Genomic DNA, 21,915 nt, shown 5'->3' on the forward strand with positions numbered 1-21,915 from the left:
ACTGCAACACAAAGCTTGGTGTCATCAGTAAACTTGCTGAGGATGCACTCAATCCATCTGCCTGGGATGTTAAAGAGCAACAGTCCTAACACCAATCTCCGAGGGACACAAATCATTACTGATCTCCACTTGGACTTTGAATGAAGATCGAAGGAAGTGGATCATCTTAGAAGGTATAGATCATCTTAGAAGGTATAAATAAAAGGCAGGAAAACACAAAGGATGACAGTAGGACCACAGAGCACAGCTAAGCCATGGCACACCTGGTTGACTCATAGGTTCCTGCTGCCTATTACATCATAATCAACTTTGCACTTTGGCCAAAGGGCACTATACTTTCTTTCTTTTCACCACAGTACAAGCCTAAACTTTTGCAATGCTTTTTCAGCTCCTATCTGCAGTATGTGATTTAGTTTTTAGTTTGTCTCAGATCATATGTACACTTTGAGAGTCCATTATCATAAATATTTCATTAGATGAAATAACCAGGAGCCTATACTGCACGTTTCTGATGAGTTAAAGTAGTAGCTATTTGAAGAGAAAAAGAAAGAACTTACTGAGATGCACCTTTCTGCACATATGGAAATATTTATTTACTCGTTGTCACATAGGTGTTTTCTACAGATTTGGCATAATACACAGTAGTAAAGTTGCGACATTTCATAAAACCTGTAGGCTTGATCTCAATATATCATTTGCAGTGTTTTTTTGTTTGTTTGTTTCTTTGGGGGTTTGTGTTCGTTTGTTTGTTTGTTTTGTTATTTTTGGTTTGTTTGTTTTTTGATATTTTTTTTTGTAATTATGATTTTTTAAGCAAAGTATAAATTTGAGATGAACTGATGTCATAAAGATGGCCAAGTAAGGAACTAATTTATATAAACTTACATACCACATATCAAGCATCTGGCTCTTGCTGTAAAATGCATAAAAAGCACCTAAAAACAGTACTTATGTGGGACACTAGAGATTCAGTTATCAAGCTCTACAGTGATTGCTGTCACTTTATTTTTAGCTGCTCTTTATTATATATTCTCCACTGAGTACTTTTTCCCCAGGTAGCTGGAATTCCAAGATTTTTGGTCATCAATCAAATCTTAAAGAATGATAGAAAATAAAGACTCTTTAGGCAGCTAACATATATCTCATTTCCTGCAGTTCTCACATAAACAAAATTTCTTTAAACAGATAAACGGATTTAAGCAAGGGAAATGGAAGTGGAGAGTTACAGCTTTGGTCCTACAATGAGATTTCTCTGTGTGAGATCTTGGCAAGAGTGGAGCCTAGCTCATAAAATATTTGGAACAAAAGGATACAACAGAATTGTCAGTAAAGTTAGGGCAATGAGGTAAACTCTGTAAAGCTGAGTATTCATTTAATAATGCTCATGTTTTAAAACGTGCATTCTGAATATTCTCTAGAGATTTAAATAATTGCCAGGATGTACATCATGATAAAATCCTCCTCCAAGCCACCCCCCACCCCAACACACACACAATTTTGTAACTGAAACAGAGGAATTCATTTGTTTATGTATTTTTTCTAATAATTATAAATGTAGGTAAAATATAATTTGCTACACAGCCTTAATTTTTGTTGATTATACCAAGTAGTTATATTATTCTAACTTTGTCTTCTATTATTTTATGTATGCTGCAGGGTCAACTTTAACCAGGTATGGCCCAGTATAATATTGCTTCTTCATGCAAGTATTCCATTATATAGTAATTCTTTTCAGAATTCTGGTGCCAAAACTAATAAATTGTTTTAAGAACTCATTACTTCCTAACTCAAAATTTTAAAACTAAAAAAAATAAAAATCTTATGAGAATATACGTTTGAATTTTAAATGTGTAAATGTCTAATATGACAAATCATTGTCGTATTTTTACTGCCCAGGTAGGGTATGTAGTTATGTTTTTTAGTGATTTACATTCTGTTGTACATTCTACTTCTGTTATTTTTGTCCAGACTGTGATCCTCAAAATCAATGAGCTGACTACCCCTTAAACATGGGGTTTCCAAAATACCTGGATTTTTCAACTTCTACCACTGAAAGCTTAGAGATAACTTATTTCTAGACATCTCTACATGCTCAATTGTACTCCATTCCTGCCCCCCAAAATTCACTATTTTTGATTCTCTGTAGTCCAGAATCATGATTTATAGTCTGGAAACTGTCCAGTGACCCCAACTGAAACTTCTCTCTTAGTCAAAAAAAACACTGCAAATAGAAAAGTTTTCCATCAACCACTCTGTTGAATTGCAAATGAAAACTAATTCCATTTAAAATATGGAAAGTTTAGCATTCCTTAATTGGCATTTCCCCTCTCTCCCCCACAAAACAACAACATAAAATCATACTGTCAAATCTGTCCCCTAACAGTGTTATCATTTCTTTGGGGCGAAATGAAGTAGGAAGAAACTAGATACTACCCTAGTACTGACTGACCTCAGCTCTGACTGACTATAGACTCATGGTCTTTGAACAAAGTAGGCACAATCCAACATGATACACAGCATTTCTTCAAAGGATCACCCATTTTAAATATGTTTCAATCTATATCATCTGCATTAATCTTCAGCTGCTGTGGCCATTTATAAGAGGAGTCTTCAGATGGTGATTAGATTGCAGGGAATCTTCAGATGATTGTTTACCTGACAACACGCCAGAAGTTTTTGAGGTCATGCACCTATATTTTCTCAGTCCAGCCCAACCTGGCTATATTCTTCATTAATCCATCTTTTCTACTACATCCAACTACCACTGTATCATTGAAATGGAATCCCTAAGGTAGGGAGGAGACATTTGGACAATCTTTCTGAAAACAGCCAAAAGAAGCATGAGAGATTATGCATTTGTTCTGCTTTAGTGACCAAGACTCAGAATTTAAAATAACAGGCGCATTACCTTGTGTCTGAGCAGGCTTTGTAGGTGCATAACCGCATGGCGATCCAATGGGTCACTGTATTTGGAGTACTAGTACAGAAAGTTCCCAAAAGTGTTTGTCAACTTCTAGTTGTAGCTTATACTGGTCTGGTTAATAAAAGTGTTGCCATGTCTTAGAGGATATCCCATTCTCACAGACTGTCTAGATTTTTCACTCAAATTTGGAAGCTGTTTCTTCCTTTTGTGTATGGCTGCATGATCATCCTCATCTCCAAGAGGTTTGTTGCCATCCGTACTAACCAACCTATGCCTCAGCCTACCAGTGTGTATATATGGATGAACCCATATCCATTTTGTAGTAACAGCATGAATCATGGCTTGAAGAAGAGTTCTATTTCCAGATGGACTTTCCACCTAGAAAGTTTGTTTTTCTCCCTTTTCAGCTTTTTTTGTATTATTATTATTCTTTTTGTTCCCTGTCCACTGTCAGGTATTGTATAGGGGTAACTACAATCGTCTTAAAAAAAAAAAAAAAAAAAAAAAAAAAAAGCTACCAAGACACAACTTTAAAAAAAAAATGAGAAAATGCAGATTATAGTGGCTCACAAGCTGAACATATGCTTACAATGTTATGCTGCTGATGCTGAAAAAATAAGTAAATAAATCCATAGATCACGTTGAAATATATAAGCAGGAGGGTGGCTTGCAAAAAACATATGTAGTAAGGAAAATAGGGACAGAGTACCTCAAAAGAGCTTCCTTTACTGAAAAGAAAACTTCAGAAACTTAAAGAAAACTTACTCCATATGTCTATTCTCAAAACAGAAGCTCCTACTGGTCTACTGCTGCTTTTTCTGGGAATAGTCTTGGGAGACATCAAGCTAAAATTGCCTGTAGTTTCAGCAGATCTTGTTAACCATTCTCTGAGTATACTTGATTTTTAATTCTTGAGATGCAGTTCTTCCTTTTGCCAGTTTCTGTGACTGATGAATTCTTACTGTATTCATCATCACTCTTGTCCAAACTGCTCTCACCTTTTGATTCTCAGCCACTTCTAACTCACTTAAATCTTCTGCAGATGCAATCTGTCAATATTCTGTACCTCAGATGAAGTGTTTGAACCCTTGATATTTCCTTTTCTCCCACCTGTCATCCTGAACAAGCTATACTTTTTATATGAAACAGCCAGTCATCAGAATTATCTCACCACGTCTTTGCTATGCCAATTCAGTTGCAGTTCTGGTCATGTATTAACCATCCCAATGCCTTTTGCTTATTTCTCATATTTCTTGCATTACTATTCAAGCATTTAAGTTTGGTGTGTAAACTGAGCAGGAGAAAGAAGACAGAAACAAAAACAACAATGACAACAACAGCAACAAACCAAAAGTAAAACCAAATGAAAACCAAATAAAAACAAAAACAAAAAGGACAGTAGCTCGATCTCCCCTAGTTTTAGACCTTTTGCCCTTCATGCTGCTGTGTGAACTTTCAGCTGTTATTTTCTGCTCTTAAAATAACTCACTAGATTATCAGACAGCAAGCCAAGTTGTTTTTCTCTTTTCTCGTGGGGCAGAATACACCCTCGGCTACACACTAGCACATGTTCAAGAAAGACAAAAGCTTATTGGTGACACCATGTTGCAGCATTTATTTCCAGAGCTCATTTTTCATCAATTTCACCTGTGAGGAGCAAAGTGAATATCTCCCATGGTCTCAACCTTTTTCCTAGAGTCTGGTAACAAAATTCAGTGACTCCTGAAAATATGCAACTGGTTAATGTGCAACTGGGAAAAACAAAACAAAACAAAACAAAACAAAAACATAACATACATATTTATAATGCATGTATCATGAAATAAGTGCATAAGGTATAGTCAATAATATAAGCCTATTCAAAACATACACTGTGTCCTTTATGTTGTATATGCATAGCTTGTATATCCATGCATAGCTTGTATATCCATTTCCTACTTTGGAAAATGTAAAAATGCAAAGGTAATAAACACATTTAGTATGGTAATGTGCAATGGTACATCTTGTTAAAATAATATATTTTCAAAGACAATTTCAGATCTTTCTACAAAAATAAAAATAAATGTGCAATATTATGCTGACAGTCGAAAGACTCTTTTATATGGAGGTATTCTCATTCATCTAAAAATTTTATATATTCTGTGTGCAGTTTATACTAACAGAAGTGATAGCATAGTGGAAGTTGGCCAGTCTAATACCACAGACTTAGTGCAACACCTTTATATTGAAACTCCTTTATTCTGTAAGGGCAATTTTCCAAATGTGCTCTGTAGCAACATTTGCAGATTTAGATACTTCTGTTTATAAGACAGGAAAGTTAAACAAATAACTTGTTAATGAAAGTTAATGTATTGGTTGAATGGATATATACACAAGATATATACAAAGGATATATTCAAGGGAGAAGTTAGTAAATATTGAAATTTTGGTCCTTAATGTTTTGAAAAGCAAGATAGTAATGGGTTTGTCAGGGTTTTGGAAGGGGACTATAGTACCATTTGTATCTCTGATTTGGATCCATTCTGGAGTGGCCAGAAGGTCTTCATAAAATTTAACAACATATCACAAAGGGCATCAAAAAGAAATCAGAAATTTCAAGGCCCAAAGTATTGGTTTAGATGTGCATTTTTTAACTTAATAGCAAGGATCAATAACAGATACAAAAGAGAGGTTCAAGTATCATTTTCATTCAATATAAATGAACCAATGTTAGTTTAGTTTAAGATAGTGCCCTGCCAGAAACGCTCCCCGCAAAGATACAGCGGATGAGTAACCAGCTGTATAAAGTCACCTGCTAGGCTAACAGAATTGCAGGAATTTATCCATGTTGGCATTTAACTATGCAGATTCCCAGCCTCCGCTTATGATGACTCTTGCTCACTTTAACAGTGCATGCTTCTAACCCATTAAAGCTGACAGTCGCAGATGGTTTTGCAGAAGTTTTTCTGTTATACTGGCTACAAAAGCTGGTTTGGATTGGAATCAAGCTGTTTATTGCCGAGTATGATATAACACACTGATGGTGGTGAATCAATTAGGTGTTTCTGCAATAGCCTCCACAGCAAAAATAGCATTTACTGCCAAGCAGTAAAATGATTAAGTAGAAAATCTGGAATCTATTTTTTTTCAGGTGACTAGAGAGAACATTACATTTTAAAATCATCTGGAGTTCCCAGAAAGCAATTCAAATTTATGGCAATGTAGGTGGGGGACTCATCAGCTGATGGGGTTTAATGGATGAATTATGTGCTAGTTCTAGTAAATCTGGATGTATTGTCATATTCTGCACTCCAGTGACCAGATTGTCACATACTGTTTGCATACCTTTCCTCTTCCTCAGGCACAGGCATGCTTTATCTTGAGCACATAGCTGATGCAACAGCATGTGCTTCTCTCTGAGCTAGGCTACTTCACTCTTTTTCTGTGGAGAGTAATCCAAAACCCAGTGAAGTTAAAAAGATTTTCTTAGAGCTGCAGTACACACTCTTGATATTTTTTTCTACCAAGTACACTCAGTAAAATTAATCTATATAATTTATGGTTTTGAGACAAAATAATTATTTGTTTAGTTCTTTATTTTTCATTACTTCAGAACAGAATGAATTCAGTCCAGATTCTGTCAGTGTAATTCAGTGTTCAGCTGAGTATTGGGTTCAAAACTTAGTGATATTAAGAATGTTTGCATATTATAGAAATCAATCCTGAAGCCTTTGCTACCACAAGAGGAGAGAGAGAGCGAGAGAGAGAACAGTGACCCTTCCTTATGCCATTGTTATACTTGTTATATAGATTCTACTAGTAGGATACAAAATTCAAGCCCACTCCATTTAAATATTTTAAAATATTTCAAAAACCATTAAAATGCTATCTTACACTTTTATAATAATTCCATGTGAGATTCAGTAGGTTCTAAGGCATGGATAAAAGTTGTCACTCTTTTTGTCCTTTGTACTGCTGAAGAATTTAATGGAGTTAATTAGAAAGTAAATAAACAAATGACCAATCAAAATTGATTTCTTAAATATAGCCAGCATGTAAAAAGAAAGCCTATTAAGAGCCCTAGATGGCTAGCAAAATGTGAATGCATAAAGAAAATCTCCTAACATATGAGTTAAGAGATTATCCAAATGGGATCTCCATGGTCTCATGATTTAATGTAAGCATATTGATTAAGCTTAATGATATAAACATAAGCATATTACTTCTTTTAAAGATCACAGAGCATTTTCTCAATGAAGATGTGATATAGAGGTTGATATTTTTTTTCCAGTTTGGTCAAATTTGTGGAAGAGATCAAAGGAAAAAAAAAAAAAAAAAAAACAATGCCATTTGCTGCATACATATTCTCTCCAAGCACACCTACCACATTTCCCTCTCCTGAGCCCGCTATGTACTTGCAGTCTATATACTCTATTCTTTTTGTATGCTGGCTATTTGACAGAAAAATTCCCTTGGCACAAAGTCTTAGTGCAGCAGCCAGATATACTAGTGAGTACTAATCTGCATCAAACATTACTTAGATTCAAATAAAATTCAACTAAACAAGCTTAGGTTCCAAATTCCCTTCCTCCCACTCATTAGTGGCCTGATTCCAAACATGTTGATGGAAAAATCCTCAAGAGCTTTAGTAGTCTTTGGACTGAGCTGTCAAATAACCACATTATAAATTCTATTCTTTTTTTATAGTCTCTTTCCTCTTGACCCAGCAGTAGAAAATCAGGCTATTCAAAATGTTTACCACACACAGCATACATTCTATGGTGAGTGTGAATCTACATTTCAGATACAGAACCCCAGGGTAAAAAGAAGGGATAGAATTCATAGTCCTTATTGAATAGGTGAACCAGGTCTTAGTTATACCTTCCCCCATTAGAGAAGATGCAGTCTTTCTGGGTCGACTCAACTCCCTTAGCCAATTTAGGAAACTCAAGGGCCTCTGGAAGATGATCCAGACTACCTAAGGTAAGTATCCACCTTTTTCCCTTGGCAGTATATGAAATCTACTGGAATGTTTGTAGTGACTCTATCTACATGGGATCCAAGCTATCCTATCTAGTGGTACTAATCCATTCTAAAATTACATCTAAGGTTTACATGGTTAACTCTTTCAGTAACACAAAATGATTGAGACTTTTTCAATAGTTTTGCAATTAGTAGACTTAGAGAAATAGACCACAGCTGTAGGATCTCCACTTGTGGGTAGTCATGACAAGCCAATGTCTCCAACATCCTCGTATCCATGGCATTCAGATAGGAGCAATCCTTGTGCTGTGTACTGTTCACTTTTGGACTCATATGTATTGTAGTATCTCCTGAAACTGCTCATTGTGCATTTAGTGTGGAAGAGTTATAGAGCCTAACTTTCACACAGGATCAGGCAGAATTGGACACCCACATAGCATTTGTTGGAAAGTTCATTCATTGAAAGGCTCATGGAATAAAAGTTAAAAAACCTACTAGGAGCTGGGCAAAAATTAAGAATTTCATCTACCTCATCTAACAACCATGAAGAAAAGAAAAAATATGGGTGTTCCCTTTCCCGCATCCCTGATCTATGATTCTTATATTCCTGGTAACACAGACTCGACCACTAGCCCACCAAATGCTCCATGTATCCTCGCATCAGTGACTAGCACAATTTCCTGGAATGTGAACATATATACCTTCTAAGCCTGAGATATACTTAGATTTCCTCTTCCCAGACAAGTGCTTCAGTTAATGTCATTGTATAAAGTGTGAAATATCCCATCACTATTAACTGAGATGCTTATGCAGTACAGAAGCACCGGAAAATATGTGAAAAGTATCCTGTGTCTGCATCTGGTCTATTAAGAGCAGATTCAGCCCTGAGCTGACTGGGGAGGCTGCACACCTTTAAAGAAGTGTCTAGGACCATGGCAGAGAAAAACTCTTCCCCTCAACATGCTCCCCTTCTCCCATGTTTTGCAGAAGCCTAGACTAAAAGGTCACAGTGTCCCTTCTTAGTTTCTAGATATTAAGTTCTTAATGTGAGCATGCTGTACTCTTGTCATTTCTGTTATTGACATCTGTGCTTATATGAGAATTTTTCATGGAACATGTAAAGCCATGATAAGTTATACAATAAATCAAATTAATGTGAGACAAAACGTCACGGTGTCACACATTTTCTAAATGAAAAGTACACATGATGTTGTTCAAAGTCAGGTCTTTTGTATTTGGTTTTGTGTTTTTGTTTAGTTTTGTTTTAAGAGAATTTAAAAACTGCCACACTGTTTTCTGTATTTATCTCGTTATTTTGCCTGTCTATCTTAATATCTTAACCTAAAATGGTATGTACACTTCCTGAAGGTGTACATACCATTTAATGCCAAGGCTGCAATTAATTTATTGTCATTTCTGCTGCCATGATTATGTTAAGCTTTGAAATTGAAATTAGGATATGTCAATTAAAAGCATGATCAAATTATAATGTATCAAATGGTAGGTCTATAATAAATTATCTTCCGTTTTTGTAACTATGTTTAGTGGTTCATAAACTACAGGGCTTATTGTAATTCCTAATTATGAAAAGGTTACAAAGTTCGGCTTAATCAGCCGGTGTCACAGAATAAAATTTACTGCAGTAAGTTATGTCCAGGCTGTATTAGTCTGCATATAAATATATTTCAGTATTCCATGAGAAAATGTTGTGGTTTTGAAAAGTGTCTGTTGTATAACAATTTATTTCTCCATTATTCTTAATCTCAGTGGCCTTCCCCGTGTTGTTGAAGAACATATTATTAACATTAAATTTGGCTGTGATATTCCATTTGAAGAAAACACACTAGTGGCCACCATGTACATTTTGAACTAAGCAAGGAAGTAAAAATTTGGAGCTTTGTTCATCTGAAGTTATGGGAAAAACAAAGTTTTCTGTGCTATCCCTAGATTGTAAGAGATGATCAGACTCATACTTCAGCTCATTCAGTGACCACTGGAGAGATTCCCTTGTTTACCTTCAGCACTGAACAAATGAATATCTTTACAGAGGAGGAGTATTACAGCTTTCAAAATGCCATCCTTTCCTAAACCATTACTAAACTCAGGACACTAGATTAAATTATCAAATGCTTACGCTTTTTGATACCTTTATTCTCATGTTTGTTTTTTGTTTTGTTTTGTTTTGTTTTTGTTTGTTTGTTTGTTTGTTTGTTTTACATTCCTGATACATACATCTAAGGGACAGGTTTGGAGAATGAAATTCAGAGTACTACTAGAATGTAGACTACTGAAACTAAAACCAGTTTCCTGAAAGCCCTCTCTCATAACTGCTTTTGAAATTTGAAATTGAATTTCTGAAACTTCTTGGTCTGTGACTGAATATACCCAGAAGCTACTCAGTTTTGGCATGTCTTAGAACTAATAGCCAAGCTCAAAAATGTCTTAAGCTCCAAAAAGCTACCTAATCCTCTGACTAATGTTTTGGAGATACTTCATCTTGTAATTATTTACTGAAGATAATACACTGAGAGGCTCAATATTCATAAAAAAAAAAAAATTGCCAATAGTCTCATTTTTCTTTTAAATCAGAACCAGAAATAAAACCACACTCTATGGAAATCACTCACAAAATGCAGAAGATGCTTTTGCAGGGATTTAGGTACATGTCTTCTGTGCCTACGAGAGCAATCAGAGCCTTCAGTAGTGATTATCCTGGCATATGAGGGACAAGGGAGGAAGAAACAGAGGACAGTTTCACTATGAACTGTATTGTGGGATAAGAACCCCCTTATCTTGAAGAAGATCGCAAAAGCAAGTTTAACTCTAAGTTGTCTGTGCTTGTAGGGATACTTGTATTACAGCCAACCCTTTTCAATAGCATGTGCAGACAAACAACCAAACAAAGCTCTAGAACACATACTAGATCCTCCTGAGGGCATAACGTCTTTGGATTGATGGAAGAATTGGTTTAGTTTACCACTATCCTAACATGTAAAGGAAAATGCCTATGGTAAAAACAACAGCAGCAAAGCCCACTCTATTTCAAAAGATCAAACCTCACTGTGTCTTTTGCAAGAAAGTACCTCTAGGACTGGATGCTAAAGAGGGTGTTCCCCTAAAATAACCCACCATTCTCTTTCTCCTTCATTAATTATGAAAAGCTACATGTAGGCTTTACCCTGGCATGATGACTACTGCAACCTAAGGTGCCTACCTCTGCCCATGCAGTATACAGAAAGGTTTACTTGGGCTTTTCTGATGGTTCTGGATTCAGCCTCTCTAGCCCATCAAGGCTTGAGACCAGACTCAGACATGATTCTCAACAGAAACTGCTCTGCATAAAGTTTGTAAAAAGCATTGATATATATGTCCTGCCAGACTTAAAAGTTCTTCAAGGAAGCAACTGAATTATAGAATTTGCCAGTGGCTCGTGATTAGTAATGAAGTTGTTTAATCATTAAGAATACAGAAATGTATGAAATTCTCTCAGATGAGGCTCTTTTCAACTGAACGGAATTACATGGGTCATAGGACAATCCCTTCAGTATGAAGCAAGCCTCATTCTAGTTCTAGTGCCCTACCCAGTAACACCAGTTACCAAACAAACTTGTGGATCTCCAAAGGAGACAGTCCAAGGATTATTTCTACTCAAATAGCCCTTGGTTTCTTACATTCTTTACTGACAAACAGAAGACAGTCTTTTGACATCACACATCACAATAGAAAAATCTTGTCCAAATAGGACACTGTTTATAATTAACTGTTTCTAATAAACTTAATGTATAGATTGGCCTTTGTGTTTTATAAGCGGACCTCATTCAATGTAGTATAATTTACTTTGGATTTTTATTTTATTTTATTTTATTTTATTTTATTTTATTTTATCTTTGTTAGAGTAGAATATTTACACCTCACTTAATAGACAGCACTGGAAAGTTTAATTTTAAAATATAGAACTCTAGTTTATTTTGAACTATTTCAGAAGTGTGTAGAATAATAACATCATTGATTGCTTTAGAGGTGAAATAATCCCTCTAGGATTGTTCCAAACAGAATATTTTGTACAGTGTACTTTTCCTGTTCCCAGTAGCTCCCCCCTTTCTGTTCCATCCTGCACCATTAAGAGGACAGCACACATTGGGCAGGAGGGGGATCCACAGAGGGCAGTTCAGCAAACAGCAGCAAGCATGAGACAAGTTTGAAAAACATGGCCAACAAGTGAAAGAACAAAATTAGTGAAACCAATGAAAGACAGTATACTTCATACAGTTCTTCAGATATGGTTTCTGAATAGGCTTATTTTCCCCAGTAGGCAGATATTGCAGTATATAAGGAAAAATCACCATTATGGAAAATTAATTTTCTTTTCAGTAAGATTTTAAATCTATGGTACAAATGTTCTATGTTCAAATGTTTCTAAGGCTTAACAGGCTACTGTAAGGCTAGTAAGGATAGCATCTTAGTGCTGATAGTGCTGATCCTTCAGCATGTGTCATATTCTTCTAAAACAGCTATGTAGTTTAACAACCATATTTGTTCATATTTGCTTGTCCTACTTTATTCCATTTTAATGCAGTAGGAGTTATAAGAATATTTTTAGTTGCATAGAAAAATTAAAACCAATTTAAAACTAAGTTCAATATTCTATATAAGTAACTATTGCAATCTAAGCTGCCAATATATTTGAAAGGAACTTGAGATATCATAACTTTAAATTCATATTTTAACATTACAGTATGAGAAAGTTATGTTTTATCTGACCTGCTATAAAGAAATTGGGATGTTAACATTTCTTTGAGCTTTAAACTTTCTAGAAGGTGTTTGAAAAGCTGTGAGAAGTACATATTCTGAACATTTCACAGTGTAATTTCTTCAAAATAATTCTGATTTTCCAAAGGTTTGTATTTTAAGTAGTCTAAAGAAGAAAAAAAAATGCCCCTGAACAGAAATAAATTACCTTCTTCTAGAAGTGATATGAATTATCATTACTAGATTTATATATAATCTGAATTTCTTATCAAGGAAGTTAATACCCATCAGCAAAGTTAAATGACTGCAGAGCTATACAAGCATGTACTACTTGTTAGAAGTTTTTTTACTGTTCTTAAAATAAATTTTCACCACAGGCTTGAAGAAATTCAGAGAACTCAAAAGAAATACTTTCCAGTTTCCTGTAGATAAAAAGCTAAAAACTTATTAACTGCTAAGACTTATGGATTTCACATCAAGATGGAGTTTGAAATGCAATTATGATTATGATTGCATTTTATCTTTGATGGCAGTTGCCAGCAACTACACAAATGGAGATTTTCTAGTGAAGTACTTTTCCTGTTCTCATTATTCAGAAGATGCTTTCAATGTTTTTCCTTAGGACTGAAGATTGTACTGCAACTGCTTAAAAATATCTACCAGTACCTAATAACCAGTACCTGATTATCTCTTCTGACTAATGAGATCATATGAATGTTGACATGATAACATAATGATATGCTATCATTAACTTCTCTTAAAAAAAAAAAAAAAGGAATACAGTCTGCCTACAATTTCAGTGAAGAAAACAATATGGCACATTGTGTCCAGCTAATTCAAACTCTATATATCTTCGTGTATATAACTTTACCTTTTCCTACCGTGGTATAACATACCATACTATGTGGTATACTGTTGTATTTTAGGGACATGGTTTACCGGATAATGTTGGTGGTTGGGGGATGGTTGGACTAGGTGGTATTGGAGGTCTTTTCCAACCTTAATGATTCTATGATTCTGTTCTATAAGACAACAAAGCACATGGTCTATTAACTTCTGAGTGACACCTACCTAATTTTGAGTTAGCTTTTTATCCTTGTCCTATTTGCACACATGGAGAACTCTGATTCTTGCTTTATTCTTTTGCTTGAGAAGGGCTGGCTGTCATAAACCAAAGCTACAGAGTATTAGCTCTCAGTCCTCCAGGCCCCTCTGCTACCAGAAGTAAAAAGGTGTAGACCCCTTGTCCAGGAAGAAATATTCATATCCCTCAGATCTTTCAAGGTGATTTTTTAAGAAATAATTAAGGAGACACTTATAAATTCAAAGGAGAAAGAGATTCGTAAAACAAACATGCAGGACAATTAGAAGGACACATTTGCTTAACAGGTTCTAGGGTCAGATATCAGGCATACATGCTAGAATGAGGACCTAGAGGTACATTGGGATTTATTGCTTCAGCCACTCAAGTGAAGATGAAAAAGATTAAATTGGCATAACTTTATAGTCTTTCTCTTGGCTCAGATAGAAACCTTTCCCTTTATGAATTTGTAGTCTCTAATACTTCTTTCATTGTCATTGGTGCTTGTTACATCAGTCACTGGAAAAAGAATGTACCTGCAGCATAGTCAGGACAATGGTGTGACCACAAAGAACAAAGCATTGTTCCCTTATAATGTGGCCAAGGACATACCCGAAGGATTTGATTGGAAATACATATATATATGATATAGATATATAAAAATATATAGTATAGTACACATATCAAAATATATTATATATAATACTATATATACTGAAAAGACTCAACTACATGTATATCTTGCTTAGCAAAGCAACTGAACCCATGAATATACATTTGACCTTGTTCACATGCATAAAATACTTGTCATACTGGTTTCTATCAAAAAGGGTTGACTGAGCAGAGTGTCTGAAACCTGTTCCATGAATGTTCTGATGCTGTGAAAGGTTAAAATTAAGAGGCCAAATCATAGATTTGGTCATAAAGAATTTGCTCACCTGCACTGACACTGGCACTGTGGTTCATTGGATTTTCTCATCACTACTACAATATTGTCATGGTGAAGATGTGGATTCATTAAACTTGTGAAGAGGTTGAACATGCTTGTGCACTGTGATTTTTGGTGTAACCTGAAGATGTTAGCTTGCTGACACAATCTGGAGCCAACTGGTCAGATAGAGATTGTGCCCCAAAGCTGATCTCATTTTCATAAAACAGTGTGAGTAGTAGGAGAGATGGCTAAATAAAATGGATTCCAACTCCAACTCCAGGTACTTTTCTTAGAAGCTATAGACCTGTTTCTCCATGACCCTCTTAATTTCCAGGTATGCTCTGATTTGCCTAGCAAGAAGTGGTAGCATGCTGCCTATTTCTGTAAGAATCAATATTAAAATGAAATAAGTGAAATAAATAAATAACTTCTCTGAAGGAATGTCTGTGAAACTCCTAGACAGAGACATAATGAATGAAAAAAATAAAAAATTAAATTAAATTAAAAGAGAGAGAGAGAACTGGCAATGGGGAGGAGATGGTTTTCAGACACAGCACCAGAGTGCTTGGCTCTGAAGTTATATTATATATATATATAATACGTATATATTTGCTGTTGTGCAGGAAAGTATGTAAATAAATGCTGAGGATATTTCTTTGACTCCGTGTCAGCAAAGAAAACAGCTTCATCAAGTCTCAAATCATGCCTTTCCTTGCACATTCCTACAAGTCCATTGGCTGTAAGATCATAAATGATCCGAGGCATAAATGAGTCAACATGAAGGAAGAAAAAAAAAAAAAGAGGAAATAAACACATAAATGACCTTTTATATTTCTCTCAAAATGTTATGGATAATATAAAAATGTCCCTCTTAATGTCTGAAACCTTTGCTCTTAGAAAAGATCACTAGAAAACAATTTATTTTTTACATAATGCACTCTTGCTTCTAACCAACAGTAATATGAAAAACTCACATTCAAGCAATAAACAACTGCTTACTGTAAAGAATATTACCTCAAGGAATCTACAAATGAGCCAGGATGTTTTGAAGTACCAATTTATTAGCTAAAAATTGTAAGGGCGCAGAGGAATTTGTTAACATTTGGTACTGTAATTTCCATAAATATTTCTCATCCTGTATGCTACTGGTGTACACTTCAGAACTAATAATAGCTCTCTCCAATTATATATTTTGCAGACATAAAGTACCTGGGGAGCAAAACAGATTTATTGTGTAACACCAGGATTATATTGCTTTTGTAGTCTTATGTACATTGGAACAACAGGCATATCAAAAGAAATCAAGCAAGAACATAGAGTCAGAAAAGTGTAATCTGTGCTTTTGAATTCAAAACTATTACTTTTAACCTAATTCCTCCAGTTTTACTTTAAACATATCTACCTGGAACATTGCTATCTGGGTAGGAGAAGCTTATTAAAAAGTATTTTTTTATACTTTTTTTTTTTAAATTCAGTATTCAAATTCATTGCTACCCCTGACTCTATGTGAAAGAAAGGGTGATGGCTGGACCCTGCACATTGTGAAATGTACCACATGAAAGTGTGGTTTTGCATGGCTTTGCAGTGGTAGTGAAATGTATTAATTTTATCTGGCGGGTAGTTGTCAACATGCATGCACAGTTTCCATCTTTTAAACGTTAAAATAAAAATGCTCATGTCTCAGGAATTATTCTCAGGTCCACAAGCAGAGATGACACTCTCCTGTTCTCCTCCCCAAAGAGAATGGCTTCTTTATTAAACTGACCAAGCTCGAATTAGCTTTTCGGTAGATCTTCAGACTACTTCACTTCGCTCAGGAATAAAAAGGATGTGGAAAACTGTTTTGCAGCACCACCTCGTGGTATTGACTTATTATTGGTGTAGCCCTTGGAAGCATCCCAGCTGTGTTGTACAGGTAAGAACAGAATAGTAGCAGGGCACTGGATGGAAGCAGTGCAGAATTTTATCACTGTTCATAGCAGTGCCTTTTCATGGGGAAATGGGAGAACAGACTAGGCATTTGAGGTTTTGCACTGAATGTGCCGTGAAACCACAAAGCTTCCTTCTGATTTGAAATGCATTTGCCAAGCAACAGGGTGTCAAATGTTATTCTTTATGAAAATGTAGATGTTTCAACATGATAAAGAAATTCTGATCAAGAAGGGCATGACGTTTTTAGAGAAGTACAATCTGGAGTCTTTCAGCACCTTGGGGTGGGGGGGATACACAATAAGCAAAATAAGCACCTGTGAATTATATATGAGGTTTTCCTTTGGCATCTAAAATGCCAGAGCATGAGAACAACAGACTAGAACCAAAAATATAGAAACTTCATTTTCTCTCAGAGAAAGTTTGTTTTAAGGCAAACTATTATGAGGGGAAAAAAAAAAACTGTAACAATAAGCCCAAATAAGTATGCATCTGTTAAGTTAATATACTGGTTATTAGTATTAGTTATTAGTATTAGTTAAACTTCAGCCACCGGGAAAATTCTAAGTCAAACATTTTGTTGTTATTGTTGTTGTTATTTTAAATTAACTTTCTTCTTAATTTTTTTTCTGGCAAATATATTCATAAAAATGAATTATTTACAAAAAAGTTGAAAACTCCCTCATAAACAATCCTATAAGATTTCCATATGATGTGTAAGGAAAGGTCAGTACCAAAAAAAAAGAAATCAAGACCTGCAGGAGTCAGAAATACTACGGAGGAGGATTTGTGACCTGCTTCTGCAAGGGAATGAGGCTCCCAGCACCTAAGGGAGGGAGGCAGCCTCCTCTCCCCAGTCAGCATACCCTTACTGTCATCTGCTCTTCTCCCTTCCCGTTCCCACCCCTGAAAATTTCCAGCTTTGCCTTTCTTAGAAAGCTTCTTTTCCTTTCTTAGAAAGTAAAGAAGATGATCATGACATTTCTTCTGATTTATCCAACATCTCTACAGATTTGGTTGACTGGGAATAAATTAATCTGTGCTGCCCAAGGGAGTTTACAATACGCATGACCTAACCATGGGCACTCTGGGGAACTCTATCATCTCTTCATGCTCTTCCAGTTGTCCTGAAATAATTATAACTCACTGTATGAAAAAGAGAACAAGAGAAAGAATGAATACACAGAGTCCAGAGTACCAGTCTCTGCTCCAGTTAAATCTTAATTCAAAATACTTATTCCTCTTATCTCTCTATTCCAGGTAAACATCTCCCAAATCAACTGAGAGCCATTCTTTTCCTTTCATTACTTGTCCCAAACCAGACATAGTGAGTTTTGTGCAGCTCAGAGCAGTTGAGATTGCAGCATGTCACTGGTTATGAGACAAAGCTGTTAGTCATAAACTACCAGAATTTCAAGGATTTCCATTCTGTCATTGTATCTGCAAAGTCTGGATGTATGAATACATACCCAGGCTTTGTCCAAAGTGATAAATACTACACTTCCTAACTGTGGCATCAGGTTTCTCATGGATTAGAAAGGTAATAGATCAACAGCGAGCAGTTGTTTGCCTTCCTGCAAAATAATTTAAAATATTTTATTTGCAATTAATTCCCATTTGAGTAAGGACCTATATGTCAGAAAAATATATGAACTACTTTAAAAGTTGTTTCATTGTTGCAGATCATACCTGTAAACTCAATAAGTTGTTCCTATGGCTTAGCTACAAATTGATGTCTTATTACTATTGTAGTTTTTCTCTAATTTTGTCTTCAGACTATCAGTTTAATTGCATTACTGTTTGCTGGGAAAAAAAAAAAAAAAAAAAAGCTTTTTCTTCTTTTTTTTTTTTTCATTTTGTTGATATTCATAAACTGGTGACATGATAAGCTTCTATCTTTTCCTTGCTAAAGAAAATCTCTCCCCTTCACCCCAAATCTCTCCCTCAATGTGCTCATTTTCTGAGTTTAAAGTTGTCGTTCTGCTGTTTTGAATCTTCTGGATAATGACTATATTGTAAAAACGTGAAAAGGGCATAATGCTCCTTGCACCAAATCAAGATAGTATCTCGTCTCCTTCTGTTCTTCTTGTAATTAATGTTAGTATGTCTAAGGACTGCATTGGCTACTTCTTCACATTCTTTCTTGAAAGCTTGTCTCTGTTTTATTTTCCACAGTGACCCACATTTGTCTCTCCCCACCCCCTAGCATGCTTCCCAAAGATTCTCCTTCCTGAGACAGATGCCTCCACCATCTAAATATGACCTACAGTCCATGTTCTGGGTTAGACGTCTCTACTTTTTCCTGGTTTACTTGGACTTATCTTCACAGAGTACACTGACTGACACTTTGCTTCCCTCCTGTGCCTACAGAGTAGAAAGCGTGCTGATCCTTCCTGCTGGAGCAGTCACCACTTCAGCTGCCTATTGCTTCCCTCTTTCCAGAGGTTACTTTTCTCACAGATGTGCCAGTGATATGCATATTATTTACCTCTCTAACCTGGTTTTGCCAGACTGACACAGATTCATATAATTTCATTTAATGGTAAACTTTTTTAGCCCCAATCTTTTGACAAGAACCAGGGAGCAGTGAGCTCCAGTATAAGTGCTTGGGGCAGCTAAAAGCAACTAGGCTGGCTACGTTGTGGACATGAAAAGGCAGCTGGTGGCAATTTGAGAAACTCTCTTTTTCAGAGCTATAAAGGGTATATCACTAAGGAATATAGCCTTGAGACTTCTGCTTGTCTTTGGATGTAAAGCATTTGGTGTTTCCCAACTGACTTTTTTTTCATAGCAGCCTTTCTCATGTGTCAACTCTACTGAAACAGTTTGTGTTTCTCATACTCCTATGTGAGCTGCACTTCTCTGAGTGGGTATGGAGGGATCATATGTTTTTTAAAGGCAATTCAAAATGTTTGGGTAAGATTTTTTCCTACAGAAGCTGAGATCCTAATCCGAATCAAATCATCTGAGATGTGTCTTTTGAAGTGGGAGAAATCAGGAATGTTTCAGCAAAAATAAATTCCAAACAATATTAAATATTTTTGCCAAAATTGCATTAAAGTGTGAAAAGCAGTTCTGAAAATAATCTGTCAGCACTATAGTGCTGCAATGTCCTAGCTTCAGGAGTACTCAAATCGTGTACTTATTGCATATAAACTATGAAAATTCACTACCAAAAAATAAATAAATAAAAATGGAATAACTCTATCGGTTGAGCCAAAACATGCATTCGCACACTCCTGTGAAGAGGAATTAAAAAAATGTTTAGGTCACTACCTTAGCTTATCACAACCAGAAACAGATGCCATAATTTGAAAAGCCTGAATCAGATCTGCCCAGTCATCTCTGGTTTAGTATAATTCAGCAACTCTGCCACAGTTCTTTGACAACTATTTTGATGTTAGACAGATATGGCTATTTCTCTCTGCTCTTCTTTCTGATTTCTTATGAAGAAATCCCCGATATTTCAGGGAGGTTTAAAACTGCATAGATATAAGTGCTGTGAAACAGAGTAGATGGTGAAATAAACATCATATTTTCCTTTATATTTACAATACTTTCACAGAGAGCGTTTGTTGTTTCATTTGTTTGTTTGTATGTTTGTTTCTCCAAGGTAAATATTGTGCTGGTGTTTTTGTTTGTATGTTTGGTTTTGTTTTTTATATATAAATATTAACATTCTGTGCAAGCGTTCAGCAATGGGCACAGCCTCGGGCCGCGTGTTGGGAGCAAGGCACTGCTTCTTCTTGTCGTGCCAAAGATGACTCTGCCAGACTGCAAACCAAGGAGCACAGCACGAGAGGTGAGTTCCCAGCCAGAGAGGGTCACAGTGCGGCAGGGTGCAGCGGGAGCGGGGTGTGCTGGGGGACACTGCAGCCCCTCGGGCACACGGCAGGGAAGGTGCCACAGGATGAGCAGGGTGGGGTACAGGGATACAGGGTGGGGAGGTGAAGGAAGGTACCCCGGGGAGGCTTACAGTGGCATGGCCATGGTGCAGGGGCTTCCAGACCGAGATTGCTACTGTTTCCTAAACTTGGAAGGATTTCTTTCTTTTTCCTTTATAATTAAAATCAACCAATCAATCCAACTCTGTCTTTAGGGAAAAGATGTGTGTGCCTTTAGGAATCGTTAGAAGTTAGTTGTCTGGGAGAGTGGCGAAAATCAGTGTCTCTCTAAACGCAAGCTTGTACTGGAGAACAAGACGCTCTTATACTATTTAAGTCAAAGTGCTTAGGATGATGGTTTTACAAAGAAGAATACAATAAGATGAAGAAAATATTTATGAGATGTGAAGGGTATATTCAGGAGTTCAGCTTTTTAAAGGAATTATAATTTACCATTCCTTTCTATTCATTGGAACAAGTCAGCATGTCTTTTTCTGTTGGTCATTTATTGCCTATTTACTGAAGAAGAAGCAAATTTTTTACAAAATAAAACAAGTTAAAAAAAATAAATAAATGTAGAAAGTTTTTGCAAAGGCCATTGTGCAACATAACTGCATTCAAATCAGGATTAAAAATCAAATGGGGTTATTATGCTTAAATATTTTTTCTTCTGTCATGTTGCCTTATTTTGTGTGCATTTTGATATCAGACTCACATGAAGTCAAGTAATAATGTGCGAAGAAAAACATCTTCCCTTAATAGTTTAACCCAGGTTAATTTATCAGAACTAGAGAAGTAAACATCTGGTTTGTAATGCCTACCTACTAATTAGGGATTTATTGAAAAATTATATGGAATCATTTCTTCTGTTGAATTTATATTGGTATTACATAGAAATCTCCAAGCATCTTTCGCTGGAATGTCGGTAAAATTCTGTGATTAAATGAAAATGTCATATACCAAGCAACATTTTCTAATCAGTGCATTTCTCTCCACCTCCCTGCCCACCCCCCACCCCTCAATAAATAAATAAATAAATAAAGGGATCCATCAAAAAAAGATAAAGATGTTTGTCCATAGCAAAGAAGCTTGCTACTCCAAGTGGGTGGGAAGTATACTGCATGAGCAGCCAAGCAGAGACAAAAGAAATGCATTGAACAGGAGAGACATCCAGAATGCTTCTTCACTTTCCTAGTGGTAGGTAATGTACCACACACAAAGACCAAGGAAGATTACATTTGATAAGGAAATGTGATATCACTTAGCTAGGATCTGAATTTGCATCTTTCAGTTTCCTTATGTGAATAAAAAAATAAATTGGAGCTATATGTGTGATGCTGGGGAACAGGGGAATGTAGAAGTAGCAATTCTCCTGGCTCTGTGACCATCTCAGTGGGTTAAAATGGCAGGGTATTCCCAAGCTGGCCAGAGATTTTTTCTACCGTCTGATTTGATC

This window comes from Anas acuta, chromosome 3, assembly GCF_963932015.1.
Source record: "Anas acuta chromosome 3, bAnaAcu1.1, whole genome shotgun sequence".
Taxonomy (NCBI): Eukaryota; Metazoa; Chordata; class Aves; order Anseriformes; family Anatidae; genus Anas; species Anas acuta.